General features: G+C 37.6%; 1 protein-coding gene across 2 annotated transcripts in view; it reads left to right on the top strand.

The window, feature by feature from the left end:
- Positions 1-23,611, top strand: part of LOC113237481 (protein muscleblind) — a 392,439-nt gene that overhangs the window by 256,193 nt on the left and 112,635 nt on the right. The window contains exon 1 of one of the 2 annotated variants that reach the window (XM_026473993.1): positions 2,556-2,706. The exons of the other annotated variant lie outside the window; for it this stretch is intronic. The gene's annotated coding sequence lies outside the window, so the exon portion shown is untranslated. Of the gene's footprint in view, positions 1-2,555; positions 2,707-23,611 lie in introns of those variants that run through there. 2 annotated transcript variants of the gene reach the window in all.

Genomic DNA, 23,611 nt, shown 5'->3' on the forward strand with positions numbered 1-23,611 from the left:
ATCACGTACGAGGTATTTATTCACTCTAAGACGGTATAAATTAAGCTTATAACACAATAAGCACACATGCAAGGAGGCATACGAAAGTTGAGACCGTTTTTTTATTTTTATAATCTCAGTACAGAGTTCTAAACCGACCTCAAAAGTGCGTGGAATTAAATTTGTTTGCCAATTATTATTGAAATCGGTTACCGGAAAGTGCGCGAAACCGGATTCATCCCCTAGTTTACCACTACTTTTACAATTACTTGTAGATAGTTATCGCGTAACACACGTACAAAAAAAACTTACTGTCGAATTGATAACCTCCTCAATTTTTTTTTTGTGTCGTTTAAGAACTGTCCGACAAACTTACTTATGTCTTGTATGTTGATGGGTCCAATCTTGACTGTTATTGCGATTATAGTAATTTTCATAACAATAACATAAAAACTTTTTTATGCAAATCATCCATTGTACACAAGCTCATCTCAACAAGCGCAAACAGGAACACGAAATTCTGCTTATTTTAAATAAGGATTCGTCGTCTTGATACGTAGGTACATATTTTTATAAAGACATCGTAATATATTAGGTAATAAATAAATAGAGGTGCATGGAATTGACTATTAATATCATATTTTTGATATATTTTTCGCTCTACAAATCAAGTAACTAAGGCTACTAACAGTCGGACTACGTATCTACAGTTAATGAATACTCATTGTGATCAATGACATGCAGTCGGAACTTCGACTGCGTACAGTCGAGATTTCAACTACAGTCGAAAAGAAACAATAGTCTGTGAATCAAAAGCAGTAGTTGACATTCTTAAAAGGATATATGGCTTTTTTGTCTGCTGAAACAACTTGATTTTTGTAACATGAAAAGGATAGACGGTGAACATAGTGGTAAAATAAAAACTTGATTGGTGAAACGGTTCTCGACGGATTTGTTTTACGTTTTATAAGTTCTTAAAACAATCAACAAAAACTGCTTGCAGTCACTCTCATTTGTACGCAGTATTACATTATTATATCGACTTCGCGCATGCTGCCCGTCTAATACCAGCCTAAGAGTTAATGCATAAATATTTTAAAAAAAACAGTGCGATAGTCGTGAATTGACAAAACTAACTCCTGTTAAAAGAAGTTGTAAGCCAGATAGTTTTTCACACAAACGATGCCTCTGCTGTAAGATATTTCTGTGTTACGATTTCATGCCGTGCAAACAGTTATCACGCTAATAAAAAAGTCGAATATGTGGAATAATTAGTTCCGGAAGAAAATAATTCATCTTTGTTTTAGATTACCACGTAAACAGAATCTGAATAAGTGATCATTATTATTGTCATATAAGCAGCTAAACAAACAGTTGATAAAACTCAACTGACATATTTTAGACCAAAACATAACTAAAAATTTTCACAAAAAACAATTGGTATAACGCACACAACACATAACAAATGATTAATACATATATATTACATACAGGTAAAATGTATGAAACCATAATTTTATATGCTATAGTCACAGTACAGAGTACTAAAAAAACCGACCTCAAAAGTCATTCATTCCCTAGTTTGCCAGGCTTTGAGGTGGAATATTTTCTTCAAATTTAAATGGGGCCACTACAGAGGTCTACCTCTTTCCAACAAAAAAGAATCATCAAAATCAGTTCACAAATGCCGAGTTATCGTGTAACATACATACATACAAAAAATACAGTCGAATGAGAGCTCTTTGTTGTGAAATCGGTTAAAAATAATGACGCAATACTTGTTTATTTTATCTGTCTACGTTTATTTACGCAAACATAGAGTATTTCCGCGCACTCTACGCTAATAAAATATTTTATTCCCAATTTTTTCGAACAAACACTTTTTTGTACTATACACATTTTGTTTTACCAAATACAGGAGCCGAGAAAAACAAACTTGCGTAGTATATTATTAGATTTTATTATCTGAAACGGGTAATTTACCCGTGCAAATTCTGAAACACTACTCTGTTCATTCGAGAGCCCCAGTGCGCGCTAAATTTGAATTCATGTTACGAACGAGCTACATAAACCAATTACTGAACGTAGTCAATGGCGGGAGGCAAGCGGCACGCGGGGAATCGATAATTCAAAATATGTCCGCTAGAGGGCTACGCGGTTCAAGCCCCGCTGGTGCGCATTCACACCACTCCTCCACGTTGCGCACCCTAAAGATGAAACTTGTACCGACGTTCCAGTAAATTTATTTTTATTTTATTACACATAAAATAAAATAAAACATATAAGCAAAAATATAGTGATAATCTAAAAGAATAAATAGTTATAAAGTTAAGAAAATATGAATAAAGAATTTAATACCAAAGTATTAATTGTTGCCGATTTCTAGTAAAACTGTTTCCAAGCACATGCGACCGCCTATTTCTAACTTTATATTTTTAGCAAACAACAAAACAACAGTATTACTTATACAAACGTCAACAAAATCGTGAAAATTAAACGAACGCCGGCGCTCGTACAAGGTCATGTCGTTCGGCCATTCGTAGTCAGCTGCTGCTTAGCTTGCCGTTTCGTGTCGCGCTTCTTGTCCGCTTTCAATGTTTTCCGTTTTATTTTGTTATTTCTGTGATGCAAACCGGGTTTTTAACTAAAATTAATATTATTGCATTGATGTGAAAGAACTGTGCGGTTTTACAGTGATATTCAACGCCGGATAGCAGACTGAACGAGGTAAACGCCTTAGTATTTTTGTTTGTCGCGAACATAACCTCTCTGGCATCACGTACGATGTTCAATTTCAGTCGTTTTAGCTTTTTTAAGTGGAACGTAGAGCTGAATAAGATCGCGAGACAAAGGAAAAGACGTGGGTGGACTTTTGAGATAATTTGTAGTGTTTAGAGAGCACGTTTTTTGTGCTGGTCATTGATTTTGTCATTTCGATTTGTTACGACAGTTTGTAGAGTCGTAATGGCTGTAAGCGTAACTTAACTAGACCATTTTTGGCAGCATAAATATGATATTATGTGCGTTGGTAAAATCCGTAAATTATTTGAGTGGTGATTGCTAAGTGAAGTGAATCACCATGACAATGGTAGCTTGATAAACAATGAAATGACCGCTGTTTCGAGAGGTTTCGTCGATACCCCATAGGGGGCGCTAGTTGCCACTCCGTCAAGTCCTGTGTTCACAGAATATTATAATTCACATATTTTTAAAATGATGCTGTGTTGACGGGGCAATATAATATCTACTTTATGGTGAAGTTCATAATTCACGCTGAAATTATAGTAGATTATCAAATCTGGCCAGTCAGGCGGAGAACTCCTTTGTGAAATTCTCTCCTCTTGCAAAGGAAGCAGACTATAAGCATTAGAGATTCACCTCTCGCTCGCAACTGTAGGTACGTTTAGACGTGGTTGCATAGTCGTGTTCCTATTAAAAAATATGAACAGCAAATGAAAAAACTAATTAATTATATAATAACCTAATACATTATTATATTATGTTACTTGTTTAGATAAGCAAGATGGCCGGCATACAAATTTAAGTTTTCTATCGCGGAAACTATTATAGATAGGTAGGTGGTGCTGCAAAAATGAATGTCGCAGAGGGTAACAGTGGTCAACAGCTTGTGTCAAAAAAGTCAAGATGGCGAATTCAAAATGGCGGCCAGAGAAAAACTTGCTTCGATCCGGCAAAAAATTGGTCTATACGAGTCCTTAATAATAATTTGGTCAAAAGTTTTTTTTCGCCATTTTTCAATATGGCTGCCATATACGCGTTTTTTTCAATAAAAATGGCTTGTTTATTATTATTATTACTCGAGGGAATCTGCTTACAGATACCCCGACCCTGCGGGCGCAGAGTCGGTGTTATACCCGACCGCACCAAACCCCGGGGTGTTCCTCCTCTCCGCTACAGGTAGAGGCACGGATACGCCATCGCTCGTCCGCGCCTCCACCAGCGGCTGGCCGCGCCCAGCGCAGCCCCTCCCTGAGAAGGGAGACACAACGGTCCCCCGACTCCAAATGTAAGGCTCGCCGAACACCAGACGAGCCTTCCATCTCGGGCCCCATAAATTCGGGCAATAAAAATGGCGGCCCTATGATCGCCATACAAGCGTTCGTCGGCGGCAGAAAAAAATAGGTCTGATCTCTATGAAAATTGGCATGTGGAGGTGTCTAGGACTGCTTGATAATAATTTATTTTTCACAACTTTTCAATGTGGCTGCCATGCAAGCGTCTTTTGGCAGCAGAAAAAAAAAGTTAAAAAAATGTAATCCGACTGAAAATCGCCATAATATCTCAATCATAATTTGGTAAAAATATCATTTCCGCTGATTTTCGATATAACCGCCATATAAAAGTTCATTTTTTCAATATAAATGACTGTTAAAAAAATTTGCTTTGCGCGGGCTGAAAATTGCCATAAAAAGATTTCTAAGATTGCCAGATAATAATTTGTGGTGAAAATATATTTTTGCAGTTTTTAAATATGGCCGCCTTTAAGGAGCTTTTTTTTTATTTTTTAATAAAGTCAAGCGCCGAGGCAGTAGGTTGAGGTCCAGTGGAGGGCGAAGACCGAAACGTCCGCACGCCATCGTACGTAGGTATGTATATAGTATACGAAAGCTCTAGTACGAGTACAGGATCTCAAAATTGTTCAAAATGTAAGGCATGCTTCCCGATGTAGTGGAAATCAGAAACTTATAGCGTTGTTTTATCTCGACCGTCTCTCTGTTGGATTACTTTTTCTTGGAAGTTATACCAAACAGAGGTATTTTAGGGAAAAAAATAATAATGCCAGACAATCACACCAAGTCTCAAATTAGGGAATTTCCTGTGTTATGAATACCAGAAAAATGATAACTCTGAGAGCAATACCCAAAACACCCAGACCAACTTAGAAATGTTCGTTTCCTGGCCCAAATCGGAAATATAAACCCGGAATCTCCTTGTCAAGCGCCCATAGTACTAACCGCTGTACTACTGAAGAGCATAAGCACACCCCGTAACCAAGTCCGCCCACGCGCCGCCGATGCAGAGCCCGACCCCACCGTAGTTGGGGTACAGGTCTCGCTATTTACTATAATCACATAATATAATCATCCTCAGTGTTAGCAACAAACCAACACTGATTTCGTCTTCTGAATCCAAAGCATTGACGCTATCGATACATCAAATAACGTTTAATTTGTTAAAGTAAAATAATTATATACCACGACAAAAAAAAATCAATCCGCCTTTTTGTGACGTCACTGTTTTATGGTCTGTTGATTTACCAAAACATCTGCATTTGGTATTTTATGATTCGCCTTTTAAGTTACCAACACATAATTATGTTTGCTGTTTATACAAATATTTCATAAAAGACCTGGTACCCATTTTTAACACGAATCACTTTTGACATTTATTTTTTTAATGAAATATTCTATTTTATAAATTCATTAATGGGTTTATCCGTTGAAACTTGCACACTTTTTTTTAGTAGCAGTACAGCCCTTTTGATATAGTTGGTCCAGGGAAGTACCATTACATTACCCATTTCTGCCACCAAGCAGTAATGTGAGCATTACTGTGTTCCGGTTTGAAAGGGTTAGAGTTCTGGTGAGATTACAAGTTCATGGGACTTGTCAACTTATGCTTCAGGGTGACGGGCGCAGTGACAGTGCCCCTTAAATCTTTGCTATTTAAAGCTCTGAACGGCACTACAACTGCTATGAACAGTCGTCTCGCTTACCACCAAACGCACGACTTGTTCGTCCTGTCACTGGTAATACAAAAAAAGAAACAATCTCTATGTTTCACGTCGTGACTTCGTGTACTTATAAAAAGATACATTTAAGTAAACAAACTTAGGGTCGTATTCTAGAACTCTACTCAATGCTCAAGTCAGGATTTGAGAATGGTTTAAAGCACTCGAAATCATACACAAGTCCCTGTCATTAGGGTCGTGTTTCCTGTGCAATCCTGACTTGAGCATTGAGTAGAGTTCTGGAATACGACCCCTAGTCTGGTTCGTGACTAGCCAAAAATCTTTTTATTTTTTATTGATACTACGTAGCGGAACGAACAAGTCGTGCGCCTGATGGTAAGCGTCACGCCTGTTCATAACAATTGTAGTGCCGCTCAAAGGGCACTGCCACTGTGCCCGTCACCTTCACGCATAGGTTGAAAAGTCTCATGCTGTAATTTCACCAGGTACGGGTCCTTTCAAATCCGGAACGCAATCGTGCTCCCATTACTTCCCTACCCTCATCCGCCCCGCCGTTTCTTTCGCTCCTATCAGTGCAGCGTAATATGTGGAAACAGCTTTCCATTTTCTATCGCTGTCAACCATAGATTTGACTACAGTCGGCAGCGACAGGTCTTTCCTAACCACGGAGACCAAGGTTGACCTCTCTCCATCGCACGCTGGACATTGGGCTAGCGTATGTTGCGCCGTATCCTCGTCGCAGCCACAGTCACCACGGTCGTCACCACGTCGTTGGGATAGTTGGGATAGGATGTGGGTGACACACTGTAGGATCTCTCCCAACGACGTTGCATAGATACCTCCCGAACATCCGTGCCCCGAGAGGAAGGTGACAATACCTACACTGGAAGAATTCTTTCACAAGGAGCTCTACTACTTTTAAGTCACTTTAACCAATTCAAAACATAGTATTGTGTTTGACCATCGAGTATATAACCAGAAATAGAGAAGAAATCTCATTTAATTTGTTTGAACACTATTCTGCCAAATCATTACGGTGTCAACTGCGCTCCGATTGGCCAGATCGAATTCGAAACAATTGACGAGTCAATTGTATCATTTCAAATCAAATCAGTTTAACTGGAGCTTTGCTATAATGGACGAAAATTGAAAAATTCGTAGTATTTTTAATATTTAATTACCGATGAAATGTGACTCCGTTTGTTTTGTAATTCGATTATTTGCTGTTTTTCCCACATCACCGAATGGGACAGCACCCATTGTTAGAGATATTATTACGTTTATCACAATAAATACAGAATATTTTTGGAATATACGGAGATGTACACACACTGGTCAGTTGTTGGCACTGTACTATTTCAGCTTTCTAATTTGTGATTTCAATGCAAACGAGAGTTGATATTTAAAAGTGATATAAAGTCCATTTGCCTGATTTGTTGTTGTATATACTGGATATATTTGACACACAGTACTTAACACTTGCTGGGTTTAAAAAGTAGTTACAAAGTGACTAACTAGGTATTCGAATTGGCAATTAACGGATAGTGGAACTTTACTAATACTGAAAATCTTTGTCGTTTTATTAATTAATTAGTTAAACAAAATCAAAATTTATTCCAAATTTTGTAAAGCAATAATTAAACCAAACACCTAGCAAATGCTTATATTGTGTTTTGATTCTAACAGTAATTTATGTTACATATATATTTAAAGTTGATTAAAGTATAAAATATGTAGTATGTATATATAAGTTGCAATCATTGTTGTGATATCAATATATTCATTGATTGGTAACCTATACTATTATTTTTTTACATTAAACTTTAAGAGCGATTTTGATTTCTGTTCTTGAGCTCCTGTAAAATATTGTCTAAAGCACTTACTAGGTTTTGTTATGGGGCAACCGAAATAACTTGTACAAATACTGTTTGTTATAAGACTCTCCTTGTAGTAGAAAGTGTTACAACTAATAAAAATGTTATTTTTTCTCATACTTTCTCCAGGTTTTTGACAAATAGAGTATTTTAACGTCTCCCACATTGTTTTTATATTACGCGTCAACTACCTATGTGATAAATCTCAGAAGAGAAAGCAATGTGGTGAATAAACAAATTCTATATCCCACTTACTTTTATAAAATTTTTGCGTTAACCGCCAAAAAAAATATTTCAGAAGATCTCATATTCAAATTCAAATTCAAAATAATCTTTATTTCATAGGTAAGCATTATTACACTTGGAATCGTCACAATGGTTAAACTCTACCGCTCATTCTTAAGGCAGATTCCCCTGAGAAGAATGAGCAAGAAACTCTAGGGGTTGCTCTTTGTAAATAACATTTACAATTTATTTTTTTTATTTGAAACATCAGAGATCGAGACTACCACGGATTTTTGTCATGCAAGTATGCAGAAGTTGTATAATAACCTTTAGTATAAAGTTTTTGTTTCACTATAGTTTTAAACCTCGTGAAAGGCAAATTTTGTATATCAACCGGAATCTTGTTATAGAAGCGAATACATTGCCCCTTAAATAATTTTTTGACTTTGTGAAGACCACTATCAAGAAAAGCTAGTTTATTTTTATTCCTCGTATTAATGTTATGTCTGTCACTATTTTTCATAAAGAAATTACTATTCCTTTTAACATAAATTACATTTTCATAAATGTACTGTGAGGTTAGTGTAAGAATGTTAATTTCCTTAAACTTATCTCTCAAAGATACTTTGGGGCCCAGATTGTAAATTGCCCTAACTGCACATTTCTGCAGGCCAAAGATTCTACTGATATCGGCGGCAGTACCCCAAAGCAAAATGCCGTATGTCATTAGACTGTGAAATTAGCTGAAGTAAACCAATCTAGATGTTTCGAAGTCTGAAAGTTTCCTTATTTTTTTAATCGCGTACACTGCAGAGCCGTTGACAACTTCCTTATATGAGGACCCCATTCCAATTTAACATCTAATGTTATACCTAGAAATACAACTGTATCCACAAGATTCAATTTTTTGTTTCTAACTACAATGTTTGTAACCGTCTCTCTAACATTGGGTAATGTAAATTTCACACAATTTGTTTTTTTCTAATTAAGAAGTAGGTTATCAACAGCAAACTAATCAACTACTTTAGATATAGCATTGTTCACATCGTCGTAGGAACATTGGTTCCTTTTAACTTTAAATAATGAAGAAGTATCATCAGCAAACAATACTATCTCATGTTTTATACCCTCCATAAGACTAGGTGAGTCATTAATATAAACTAAAAACAAAAATGGGCCTAGAATTGAACCTTGAGGGACACCCATGCTAATTGCAGACCCTGATGATCTCGTACCGTTAACATCGACCCTCTGTACCCTACCACGCAAATACGATTTAAGAAGGTCGAGATCACGTCCCGCCACCATAATGGCGAAGTTTCCTGACCTGTGTATCATGATGCATACAATCAAAAGCCTTGGAAAGGTCACAGAATGCACCAATAGCATCATGTGAGACTTCCCATGCATCAAATATATGATTAATCAACTCGACACCAGTGTCGGTTGTAGAGCGACCCCGAGTGAAACCATATTGTTTAGGAGACATTAAGTTATTACTATAAAAATGTGCACACATCTGATTTAGAATAATTTTTTCAAATATTTTATTGAGTTGGTAGTATTGATATAGGTCTGAAATTGGTGGGGTCAGAAATACTACCAGATGAGAGAGAGAAAAGTGGAATAACTTTACTTTGCGTCTTGAGGTCAGGAAAGACCCCATCATCAACACATTTATTACAGACACAGGCTAAGTAAGGCGCAATACAATCAACTATAGAACTAATTACTCTGACTGAAAGACCATCAAGATCAGCAGTATTTTTTATGTTTATAGACTTAAAGGCTTTAACAATATCGTTTGGAAATACATGACGGAACCTTAAATTAGTGATACTAACCGCATTATTTTCTTTTAGTAAGGATTCAGCGGCGGTGGGAGATGAATTTAACGACTTAGTCAAAATTGGAATGTCAGTAAAAAAATTTTTCAAATATTTTAGCAACTTCTGCGTCTGTGTTTACAATTTTGTCATTAAATCTTAGTCGAAAATCCAAGTTACGAGGTTTGACCCTTCCAGTTTCGCTGTTTATAATATTCCAAGTCGTTTTTACTACATTCGCGCTGCTTTTTATTTTATTATTTATAAACGTGGCTGCAACACAAACACGTTTAAACATTTTCGAATATTTCCTAACAAAATCATTAAAACTCTTACTAGTGTTATAAGTTATCCTTTCATCGTAAAGATCATATAGCCTTTGTCTACTTTTGTGAATTATAGCACTATACTGAGTGATTTTTTTTAACTGGGACAGTATGGGGAAATACGAAACCATAGGAAATACAGGGAAACTGTCTAATAGCCCATAAAATATTTTTTGAGAAATAAAATTGACTTAATAATTTTTTTTGTCAAGGGTAACTTGTCCATAAAAACGAATATTATATTTTTTTGAAACGCACACATTTAACATAACCCCGCATTAGGGAAACCCTGGGTCGCGGGTGCCTTGGACACATACATAGACAACCACAATTTACACCCAAACTTGCGAGAGAAATAAATGTAATCAAACCTGGGACCTCTGCGTGGCTGTCCGGCATGGTAACCGTTCGGACACGGGGGCAGATTTTTTTGACAATTTAATATTGACAATTTTCTTTAATAATAATGATAAAAACGCAACACATAACCCCTCACTAGGGAAACCCCTGTATCGCGGGTGCCGTGGACACATACAGACAACCACAAATTACACACACACACATTATCATTGCTCAGAAATCTTACAGAATGCTAGGATTTCTTCATAGAAGTGCTAAATCTTTTCGAAGAATTGAATCTTTAAAAAAGCTGTATTTTGCTTATGTCAGGAGCGTGATGGAGTACGCAGCCCCTATATGGTCTCCGTCTTATGTGACTCATATAGCCCAGTTAGAATCCGTGCAGCGTTGTTTCACACGTAGATTGCACTACCGCCTCAAAAGGGAAGATGGTTACTTCGACAGACTTAACTTCTATCAGCTAGATTCTCTCGAAGTTAGACGTCTGTTGTCTGACATGAAGTATCTATATGACGTGGTTAACTCCGTATTGGATTGTCCTGAATTAACGGCTTGCATTGGTCTGTGTGCCTGTCCAAAACGCACGAGGCATATGCACTCCTTGTGTACGACCTTAGCCCGTTCGAATTACGCAAAACACTCTGTTTTGCAAAGAATAGTGCGCACTTATGAGGATAGATTTAGAGACGTGGACATCTTCCATTTAAACCGCACTCAATTTCTAAACATATTGAAGGAACACCCCCAGTTTAGAAGACAATAATTATCAAACAAACAGCACAGACACACACACACACACACACACAAACACACACAACACTAAAACATACTTACACTTACACCTTTATAATTTATATAATAATAATGTTATATTTGTATGTAATACTTTAATAATATGTAGATTACCATTAATTTAAGAACTTAATGTAAATTTTCAACATGTTTGTTTTTCGATTAGGCTATAGATTAACGCTAGATAAAGTAACGCTATAATTAAAATGTAATATGACAAACTTTGTTATTGGCTATATACGTATATTATTATGATTGTAAACGAAAATTAAAAAGCTGTAAAGTTTGCAAATAAACACCCAAACTCACGAGGTAAATTAATGTAGGCCGTACACATATTTCTCCCGGCCTGGGAATCGAACCCAGGACCTCTGCGTGGCAATCCGGCATGGTTCCGTTCGGCCACTGAGGCTGCTGCATTAATGCTGAATGACTCAGTATCTTGTAAGGATCATTTCACGATGAAAAAAATATTAGTTTAAATATTAAGTACATTTTCCTATTGTAGAACAAACTTAAGTTAAATAATAAATATAAATTAAATAATACTTGCAAGGAACTAAGTGGGAACTGGAACTGAGTCGATCAGCATTAAAACTAATTGACCAAAAGATCGTCTAACCCAGACGTAAATCCCGTCATGACTTCCTGCACAAATAAATAGGTGCGGTGGAATGTTCCTTTTTACAATAGATAATTATTGTCATTTGCGAATATCTCCATACTTTATGGGATCTTAAATCCGTAATGATAAATAATGACGGCTGTTAAGAATTTAATGTTATTGCCAACTCGAAATTCTGAATGTTAAAGAGAAAAACACTATTCAGGACATTGCTCTTTACGAGGGTACCGACAAGAACACGTATAACGTAAAAGTCTTGAAGAAATAAATAATACATGACAATAGTCAGACAAACAAGGTGTTTTGACTTCATAAGAAGGAAAATACGCCTCATTTAACTTGTCCAGCTTGTCTTATTATCTTGAACGACGCTCATCTCATCAGACAACAGACTGGACTGAAGATACTACAATAAATAATGGTTTACATAGAGTATTAGGTACAATTTCCAACCTAGATATAACTACCCTGAAACTTGCGGCTGATAATTCGAAAACACTGTTAAATTCAGATGAGTGGCGAGATAACATTTGCAAATGTCGACTTTTGTCCAAAATGTCCGTCTCGTCGGCCATATTCCGTTTAATGTCGCAATATTGTGAGCGTCGGCAGGCGGCCGCGGCCGGTCGCATGCATTTACATACATTAATGTGTACGCCGCACATGCATGCACCTAACCTAGCGCCGAATGTGTGTACGCTGCGAATTAACTGTAATTGAGCCATTCGGACAGAGGCTATCCGCGCTCTGCTGCTTCCATAGTACTTTCCTGTGCTTACTCAGATTTTTGGCATGTGCCTATCGTGCTTTTTCAGAGATGTTTTTTCGTAGTCTTTTTATCAGAAATCTTCGCTCTAATTAAAATCCACGTTAAAAAATACTGCATAGTGTCTACCCGATATAAACAAAACAGTAAGAAGTACTAAAAAAACTAACATCAAGTCATTCATCATCTAGTTTGCCACCCTTAGAGGTGGAATATTTTCTTCAAATTTAAATGAGCCCACATCTGAGGAACCCGCTTTCCTCCAAAAAAAGAATCATTAAAATCGGTTCACAAATGCGGAGTTATCGAGTAACATAAATACAAAAAAAAAAAACACGTACTGTCGAATTGAGAACCTCCTTTTTTTGAAGTCGGTTAAAATTAGATTTAAATTACACGACTCAATATGCTCGCGCAGTGCTTGAAAAACTTTATTCAAATAAGAAAACACTCGTGCCTACTACGAAACCGAATAGCATCTTCCTGGGATATTCATCTTCACCCCTTCCAGAGAAACAAACAGGGGCTTCGGAATTTTGTTATTAGCGTTACTGAGGGGATAGCAGCCGTTGCCGTCGCGCACCTGACTGATTGATAGCACTTCTTTCCACCTCGGGTCGAGCTTGTAATCGAGCCATTAATAAACTTTACTGCCTCTAAGTTTATCCTGCGGGCTCGTTATTTGCTTAATGGGCTAGCAAACGGCGCGCGACGAGACACCTGTGCTGGTCCGCTCATTGATGATCTTAATTGACATGTCGAGGATGACCTTCAAACTAAGGTGAAGGCTTCTCCAATCATGGACAAAGGTCACCAACTTCGTGTTGCGTGTTATGTTGTACTTACTGCAATCTGTCATTCCGAAACAACTTGCCACTCTTCCATGAATTTTGGCTACAGATTCAGTACTCCCCCTTTGTGAACTATTTTGGTATGTAAAATGAAAGTAACCCTGGGTTGCAACTTCAATTTTATCACTGTTTTGGTGAGACAAATAGAGCGGGGAATTATTCTATTTGGTTTCCAAATTATCTGACAGTGGGTCGAGCTAATGTCGCTCGTCGCTTGACAAAGCGACTGTTGGCACGTAGAGGCTTTACTCGCAGCAATGTAAACAGAGAGGGCAAAAAGGTTAAAGCAAAAAGTAATAAAAGTTTTATTTATGTTCTGGTTTATACTTTAAACGGAGGAATTACAACTTTAATAATGTTTTTAAAATTTTACGAATTCACCTGGTATCATAAAATATCATTGTTTCTTAGAAACGTAACATGTGATTTGTTAAAATTTTTATGTATCATATATTATGTTTTCGAATAGTTTTTCGTTTTAGTAACAACAGTACCATGTTTTTATTAATCTAGAACAAAAAATATTTGGGAACACAATAAATGCCATTTTCATTGATAATAGAGATGAACATATCGTTATAAATTAAAATTAGAACCTGTATTTACGGATCAATTTTTAATCTTCAGCTTTACTTGCTAAGAAATGTTTAAAAAGCAATGGGCTCCACAAATAACTAAGTTGTCGCAACGGCTCAACTCAGCAGTATAAGCAATAAAAAAAATACGAAAACTTTCAGACTTCGAAACCTCTAGATTGGTTTATTTAAGCTACTTTACAGTTTGATCACACACGGCATTTTACTTTGGGGAAATGCGCCCAGCATTAATAGAATCTTTATACTGCAAACGCGTGCTATTAAAGCAATTTGCAATCTGGGCCGCAAATGTCTCATAGAGATAAGTGTAAAAAAATTTACGTTCTTTGACTGGGGTACATTTACGAAAATGTAATTTGTGTTAAGTAGGTAAAGAAATAAGTTTCATGATAAGTTGTGGTCGACGTAATATCATGGGAGTGACCCATATCACTTCTTCAGGTTCCTTCTACCTATGATGCTTTTGAACAAATATTGTAAATGATAAATTATATGTGTAAGTATTTGTTGTTAACAAAGAGTTTCTTACTTATTCAAAAATCTGTTTTATGAATTAGTAGTTGGGTAACCAATAGGCTATTTTAAATGTAATTTTCTTTACCTTTGAAATAGTTTTTTAATTTCAATGTGCACTGTATAACTCTTAAGTTAGATTCCTTCTAATAATTATTAAGTGTTAACAGGGTCACAAATTCACTTCCACGGTAAACACTATTAATGTCAACTGCAGGAAGAGTGACTACACTGTCAGACGGTACTCGGCAACGAGAGGCTTAACTTGACAGAATGTAAACGTCGCAGAGACAAGGGAGGCGCGGCGTCGTCGTAAAAAAGGGCAAAATAATAATTGCGGTGTTGCGCCGCCAGTCACGGATCTAGAAGGCGTTTGCAAGAGTATTGAAGTACTCCCTAAAACAAATCTTAGGTTTTATTTGTATTGCACTGCAAGAAATTCTAAATTGATATTTTAAATGCTGTAATTGTGTACTGTCACAAGGGCTGCAGTGTCGTAGCCCGTAACGACCGTAACGGCAGCGCACGAGCTTCCGCCCGCCCGTGATTGAAAGTTGACATTGAGCGGCGCTGGGTGGCGCCAGGCACGGCCCCCGCTCCGCTATTTTTGACCCTGCGACCTATCGCGCCTGGCGATCGGCCTCGAAGAAGTTTGCCGTTTTAATCGCGTGAATATGCCGCACCATTTGCAAATGCGCACAGAACTGAAACCAGTTTCGTGTTCCACCGCAAATTAACATCGCGTTTGTGTTCCTCCGCTGCCATTAACTAGCAAAGCTCCAATTATTCGCTGTAACATTTTATGAGAACTACAATGCTTCTAAAATGAGGTCAACAAAATATTTCAGTTAAAAATATTTATTATACAAAACTTTCAATTGACTTTTTTTTATCAGATCAAGATGTACTTATGTTATAAAGTCTGATAACCACACTAGGCCACGCCTGTAATGTGGTTATCACGCAATTGATTACAATGAATGGTCTAGACCAATTCTGCAATTATTTTCAAAATTCCAATTAAACCTATTGAAGACGACAATGAGGCTCGGTTATGCACCTCTTGAATTGGGTCAACACCTAGCGACAAAAGGTGCGCTGTCAGATAAGCCACATTTCCCGTCGGCCAGCTGCCGCCCGGCCCTGAAACAAAGAACAATGAAATATCTCATTTATTTACGTTGATACCATTTTTTTCGGGTACTCTCAATTTACCTATATAGATAATTATTAGCCGTCGTTTGTTCGACGCCCTTTAATGTGTTTGTATGCTCGACTGTTTGATACCACGCCTGTTTGCATTGTTGCCGTTTTGCCTTCTCGATTAGGGTCGCATTCGAGCTCCATATTTATTAGAGCGTAGGACTCCCGACACGACTTTCATTTTACACGAGATACAACATCTCGCTTTATGTACTTTAGATATATCAAGGCGGATTGCTTTCCCTTTCGTGGGATTTGCGGTTATCTGAGAACAGCGATGACGAGGAGATGACGTGTATTTCCAAAATAGCACATTGCGATTTTTGTTACTGTTCGCCAAGCTGATATCCAAACGTGTCGTAACTGGATAGTGAGGTAGTTGTATGTAAAGCTGTGGCGGAAGGACGTGTCACTCACGCTACGCTAACGTCTGCCTGCTTTCAGTGGAGCGGGAACAGGCTTCCGACCTGCCCTCCAACATTACCACTGTATACATCGCGTGTAGTTGGTAATTGCAGTGTACTATCGCCATCGAAAAGGATAATGACAGAAATGAAAGAATAATATGAAGTAAAAAATATAATTGAACCAAAACCAATAGGCCAGATACATAACTCTTGATGAACTGATATTTTATACTTAATATTACTAACTTTTTGAAATGATTCACATATTTTCCTACATTGTGTGTTGTTAAAATCAAATTTATTTTAAAATAAAACGAAACTTGCAACAATAATTAACATTGTAGTCATGGAAAAGTTTCAAATTCCCACCCTACCTGTATCTACGTAAGGGAACATAATGAATGTTACGTTGTAGTGTAGACCCTTGCGAATGCGGAACGGAAACGGGTGGTTTGGCGGAACAAACTTTCGCGAGCCTGTTGAACGCATCCCATAAATGAGAATACTCTAGCCGCAAACGTTGCCGTCCATAAACAACTGAATGTATATTTAGTTACGTACAAATAGTATTGGAGGTATAAGCCTTACAATTTGTCTACCCATTCAAGTTGACCCATTACACAGCCGTATTCTTATTAACAATAGTTGCGGTTAATTACTTTGTTATTGCCGAGTTTTGTGGATTTTACACTATTTTGTTACTATCTGCTACACACAAAGTTGTATCGTAGCTGTCTAGCTAGTTTATCACGTGCAAAGCGTGTCGGCCGACGGAGCTTGTCGGTGACGTGCGCTACGCCTTAAATGAGCTTCATCACGCGACATTCAAAAAAAACCTTATTGCTAACACACATATTTTTTGTTTACGCAAAATCTACAACCACTCAACAACCATCCAGATGCAGTAGAGCTCCTTGTGAAAGAGTTCGTTCAATGAAGTACTGCCACCTTACCTGTTTCTGCCGCCAAGCAGTAATGTGAACGTTACTGAGTTCCAGTTTTGAAGGGTAAGGGTGCTGGTGAAATCACAGGCACATGGGACTTGTCATCTTATAATGTCTCAGGGTGACAGGCGCAGTGGCAGTGCACCTCAGATCTTTGCGATTTAAAGCTCTGAGTGGCACTGTAACTGTTATAGACAGTCGTGTAGCTTACCTTCAGGCGCACGAGTCGTTCGTTCCGTCATATGATATTATAAAAAAGGGGCACGATTTGTTCGTCCCATCACATGGTATCATAAAAAAATGTTCTATAAATAAATAAAAAAAAATTATTATTATTGTAACATATCTGTTACATGTCGTGTTCTTAGGTTTTCGCGATTGTTACACATAGGAAATCAAATGTCAACCATGGCCATGGGACCTGTAAAGGGCCCGAAACGTCGGTTTGTTTGAAAAAACAAATATACGCGATTTAAGTCCGAAAAAATGGTTTCATTTCATACCTATTACAATTAATAATCCAAGGCAAAATACAAGGAAAGAGAAGTGTAGGAAGAAGGTGAGTAACCTGGCTCAGAAATTTATGCCAGTGGTACTTACTAAGCGACGATATCTCGATACCTCCATTGAACACTACGCCATCATTATTTTTTGGTCAGTTTCTGTTAATTTTGTAAACAACCATACTTATTTACTAATATTATGTATGCTCCACGAATTTTTGTGTCAATGGAAGTACCCGATCATTATTCAGAGCAGCAGTGTCCAAGGTTCAGATTGCCATTATGATCGCCGACCTTCATTAGAAGATGACACATAAAGAAGAAGAATAGCAGCTCAGACCAGAGTAGAACTCACGACACATACCCAAGTCACATGCCAGTGGCGCGATCGTGCCGGTATCACAGGCCGTGGGAAGCCAACTTAAGATCGTACATCTCACTTGGTTAGATAGTTTAAAGCTTTGAGTGGCACTGCAACTGTTATGGAAGGGCGTGTCGACTTGGTCGTCCCATCACTTATATCATAAAAAAATCCAAACATCTTTAATAAATAAATAAATAAATAACGCACACACTCAACATAGCCCCGCACTAGGGAAACCCTGTGTCGCGACTGCCATGGACACACACATAAACAATCACAAATTACACCCAAACTCACGAGAGAAATAAATGTAGGCCATACAACTATTTCTCCCGGCCCGGGAATCGAACCTGGGACCTCTACGTGGCAGTCCGGCATGGTAACCGCTCGGCCACAGAGGCAGTTGATCTTTGATTGATCATTGTGAAGAAATTTATTACTTTTAAAACGCCACTTATTCAACAATCACGTAATGCATGAAGCCATCGGCATCACACACCTCCTCATTGAACTCGGATACAAATCAATAGATAGAATTATTTATGGATGGAACAAAGTATTTATGTAGGTGTTTTGACTGTTCCCCCAAATTAAATAGCTTATTTGGCTCAATTTTATATGAAAATCCGTCAATGAAGCGTGTAATAAAAGGATTATGAAATTTTTTTTCAGCTACATGCCTCTAACCAACAATTGCAACAAAATTTGCAGAGTATTATTTAATAACGTTTCAACCTTCTAAGATAATAAAAAAATTGGAGATAAAACTACAATCTATGTTTAGTCTAACGTATCTATCTATATGACGTACCCTTGGGATTATGATTTATACGAAAAAATTTTCTTCATCTGTCGGGAAAGTGTAGCACAGAAACATTGTGCTCAATATATCAGTCAGCATAATATAGACATTGTTACATTTATTCGAATGATACCCTAGAAGTTTTCCATTAACCGGACATATTGTTAACATAGTTGTCGAATTAGAACGTGATTGAAATTTCATAAGTTGACGGCGCAGCAGTAACAAGAGTTTATTACTTTATGAAACACATTCATTGTTGTCGGCCGTGGTCATGTTCGCCATAAAACGAGCTTAGTACCAGAGTGTCGCGACGGAGTGAAGTAAACTTTACTTGAAGCACATCAATGTGTTATTTTGTAATAACTAAAGTTAATGCGTTTTTGTTTCTGTATCATTCCGTCTTTCTACTTTATTTGCTTATGCGTAAATGAGAAAATGTACTGCGTTGCGCGTTATGCGATAATGCACATCAAAAGTACTCATGCCTTTAAGGCATATTTTATTGTGGCGATAATGAGCTACATTAACTTATAATACATGTTTTAATCCAATCATAATAGCCCGAAGGCTTTATTGTCATATCGGTGAAAATGATACACATTTCGTTTTCATTTCTCACAACAATACCAATATCTGTCTGTTTTACGTTTTCAAAACTTTTGCGCAGTATTTTCGGGCAAATAGTTTTATGTCGGCCATTTTGACTTTTATTTTATTTTTCGTTTATTTTCCCTTGTGCGGCCGTAAAACGTACCTGGGCGCGCTCGCGGGGATAACGGAGCGGGCTCACGAAAAATTTATTATTGGGACCTTTCCGCCCGGCTCCATCGACAGACATTGCGAAGGCGAAAGTTATGAATGACACATGTTTTGAAATATTACCTGCAGTGAACTGCTTGCCGAGAAGAAAATTTCATAGAATGAGAAGTTTATTTGTCGTGAAATATGTGGAACTTTTATGGGAGACTTACAATGCTTGGGATCAAGCAATTTCTTACTTTTCGGTCTATATTACACCGTAATAAGGGCAAACATGTATTCGGGAAAATAAAAGAATGAGGAGTTTGTTGTGACAAATTGGATATTTTTTTTCTTGTCTCAATATTTCCATGTGATAAACGTCTTTGTATTTAGGGGAATATTTTTATAAACAACTAAAGATCGACTTAAAAATGCAAATGTTATATTGGATTCCATTGCATACAATCAAATCCGTATTATGGACTGCACTAAACTTCAACTAATCACAGTCTATATTGAAATCAGAATCATGAATAGCAGCTTGCCGATAGAAAGAAATAGTGCATTTAACCTGATTGTTTCCTGATGCCAACTCAATATGAGCTCATCTGATGGAAGTGTGCCAACCTTTATTGATGTCTGAACGAGTTCAGCAATGGAATTTGGAAGTCGAGTGTCTGCAGAATGTACTACAGGTGCACTTCAACTAAGTATTATTTATGTTTGACTATCCTTCATCATCAACCCATTTATACCGCCCGCTGCTGGGCACGGATCTCCTCTCAGGCGAAGGTTGAAGCCATAGTCCGCCACACTGGTCCAATTCGGGTTGGGAACTTCACAGGTTTTCCGTAGGTTGTGAACCTTCTTCGACGTGCAGGTTTCATCATGATGTTTTCCTTCATCGAAAAGCTCTTAGTAAAGTTTAAATTATATTTCGCACAAAAATCCGAAAAACTCAGAGGTGCGAGCTCGGATTCGAACCTACAGCATCTACTTGAGAGGCAGTAGTCAAACCATTAGGCACAACTATTCTTGTTTCGTCTTACAATAAAACACTGTTAGTAAAACAATAACATGCAGAGATAGGAATACGTCGCAAGGCAAAGAAATTCTGTCTCCTGATCAATAATTCATTATAACCCTTAATCGGGTAATTGAGATTCTCGTTCACAGCCCGCATGCTCTACCGCTCGTAGTAGTCCTGACATCGACATCTGTCCAACACATGTACGAGAATGCTCGTTACCCCGACATCTATTTGCTCCAACCGCGTTAAGCAATCTCTGTTCACAATATAAGTGAATGTAATTGTATACCATCAAAATCTATCGTAGAAAATAATATGCCAGTACGTCACAAACAGCTTGGGGCACATACCCAACTCAGTCGTCACTTATCCGAGGACCATTCGTTGTCGAACGAAATTAGCGCCTGTTCGCCTCATCCAGAACCTCTGTTTTATTCAGTCCCCTGGGAGCTCCAACACAATGAAAAAAAAAACGTATGCAGTGTTGACCGCTTTACTTTTTTTAGCCAATTATGAAAATTCGCGGGCAGCGCGCGCCACCTGCTGTAGATGAGATGTGCTTGCTATTCTCCCGGGGCGTCGCCGCTTTGTTCCTATTCAGCGGTCAGAAAAAGTTGCTAATTTCACTTTTACTATGATGGCACACTGCAATCTTTATAGCCATATAAGCTTTATTTGTTTCTATATCCTTACCTCGTTGACATACCATTTTATTAATGCAGGCTTGCTTTTGCACAATTGAATATACTTGTATATTCTAGGTAGTAATTGGTTAAATTATATACTCATTATTACATGTCACGTGTAATACTTTTCGTAAGTTACCAAATATCAATCAATCAACACATGACAGTATTCATATGACTCTAGATTTTGCTTTTGAAATTCTGCCCATTCAAGTGGCGAAGGTAACGTGTTAAATAGGGACGTCATTTTAGCAGGAATAGTGAGTAATAATGAAATTTCCCATTGAGGCACAGGAGTTCGGGACGTTTATAAAGACAAGGGTTGCTAAGACCCGAGTATCATTTGCCACCTACTTATAATAAGTGGATTATTATTCAGACTATAATTTATTAACGGAATAAATGTATGTCGTATTGGTTGATTTTCTACCGTATCGAACATTTTAGTTCACGTTGTTGTCGCTTACAGTTGTATAGAAATACTGATCCTAAAATTGACTCCAAACAATTTGCTCCGAATACAATTTATGTACGTAACAAGGTTTCCCTAAAAAGCTACATCGGCTCCTGGATTTCCCTAGAGTATTATAATAGCAGTTGTAGTATAAGCGCGATCGATACGGCGCAAGTAACGCCATCATATTGGATCGAAAGCTGTTATCGAGTACGCGATCGGTATTTTCCCGTCGCAACTGGCCTGAGTCACCGTCGTTTCGCGGAACTCGTTCACCCTCCACTAGGGGTGCACTCGCTAATGACCGCAGGACAACGACCGACCAAAATGCAACCAACAAACTGCGCTAAATTGCACCCTCTAAACCACAATTTTAATTCCAATTCCGCGAATACGTCTCAATCCATAGTTGTAGTGCATGTTTATATGCAGCCATTCAATCGACACTGCTATTTTGATATATATGCATAAAGCAGTGAAAGGTGGCGGTGCCGTTAACGCGAAACGCCATCATGAAAACTTGATAACATTTCCTGGTAGTATCATAATGAGTCATATCCGTTGAAGGGTTCGTATTTACGCGATATCGCAAAGTAAAATCGTAATTTTCAATGTTCCTTTGAAGTGCAATAGGAGGGTAAACCACCCCGTTATTATACTGCAGTATTCTTTTCAAAGAAACTAGCAACTAATAATGTCATCAACTTAAATATGCTCAAACTTATTCATATATAATACTTGTTTTAACCAGTCGTTCGTCGTTGGGAAATAGTATACACTTAAAGCCACAGAAACAACGAGCTTCATGATTATTAGTTATGAGAGCTTCATGTCGTGAAGTACTAACTAGTGCCAACAGGGATCCTAAACTAAATCTGTAACCCATTGACCTCAGTAACCTATCTTCAGCTTAGTACATTTAGCTGAAGTCGCTAGCGGGATATCTCTAATTCGTTCCATTTAACCCCCTTTGATGTTGTAGCTTGATTTGACTTCTCATTTATCGCGTTTCCTGATTTGTGCTGTTCCAATTTTGTTGTTTGTTTTACGCCAAGGTTTGTATTACCAGTTCAAATGGCGCAGAGCTTGTACGTTCCTGACTTTGACTCTTGACTTATCTACGTTCCGGTGAGAGACACAATACAAACACGTACAGCACTTCAGTTTGCACAGAGAGTGCTAAATTAGAAATTTTTGTGTATGGAAGCAATTTTTATAGCACGTACCAACTCTACTGCTTAATGCTTTAACAAGGCCAATTTAGTAACAAATAACACACTAACATTAAATATTTATTGATCCTGCAATAAAATATTTCATTTGTTGGAACTGTTAATAATGTTGTAAAATAAACCTAGTTATTTAAAAGTAATTGCAATATTTAAGTTACCGAGTTGCTTTTGCAACATCGATTTTATTACGCTGAACAAAATAAGTGCAGGTACACTTTATACCGTTACATAATAGTGCATCGGTATTGATCATAAAATAATTTGAAAGCAGCTGTTGCCAATTCCCCACTTTTCGGCGTCACATTCGACAAACGCAGATAACAATCGGACATTTTACATTCACTTTGCCAGCCACCTTGGCCCACGCAAGGTGACTCAGTGATATTATGCGCTCTAGCCAATGACGTCTGCGAAAGCGCCTAGTCCGGTTTGTAAACACTCACACGCTTGCCATTTGCGTCTAGAACCTTAAAATGTCAATCAATTATTTTGATCTTTTCAAACACACAAATCATGAAGTTTCAAAATTGAAATCAATTTGTTAAATTTATCGTAAATGGATACTATTCAATGTGTTCCCAAAACGGTTTCCTGTTTTACAAGTTACCTTATTTTCTGCCTCTTACAAGCCTTCAACCTTCTCAATATTGAATAACATTGATTTAATAGAAACATGAGACCTCTTTGGCAACTTCTTTTGTACTCGATTTCGAAGGAACATGTCGTAAAAGGGATCGTTATTTAAATGGAAATACAACAGAAGTTGTGTAAAACTTATTAGGAGTGTTCATGGGAT

This window comes from Hyposmocoma kahamanoa, unplaced genomic scaffold, assembly GCF_003589595.1.
Source record: "Hyposmocoma kahamanoa isolate Upper Pololo Valley unplaced genomic scaffold, ASM358959v1 102, whole genome shotgun sequence".
Taxonomy (NCBI): Eukaryota; Metazoa; Arthropoda; class Insecta; order Lepidoptera; family Cosmopterigidae; genus Hyposmocoma; species Hyposmocoma kahamanoa.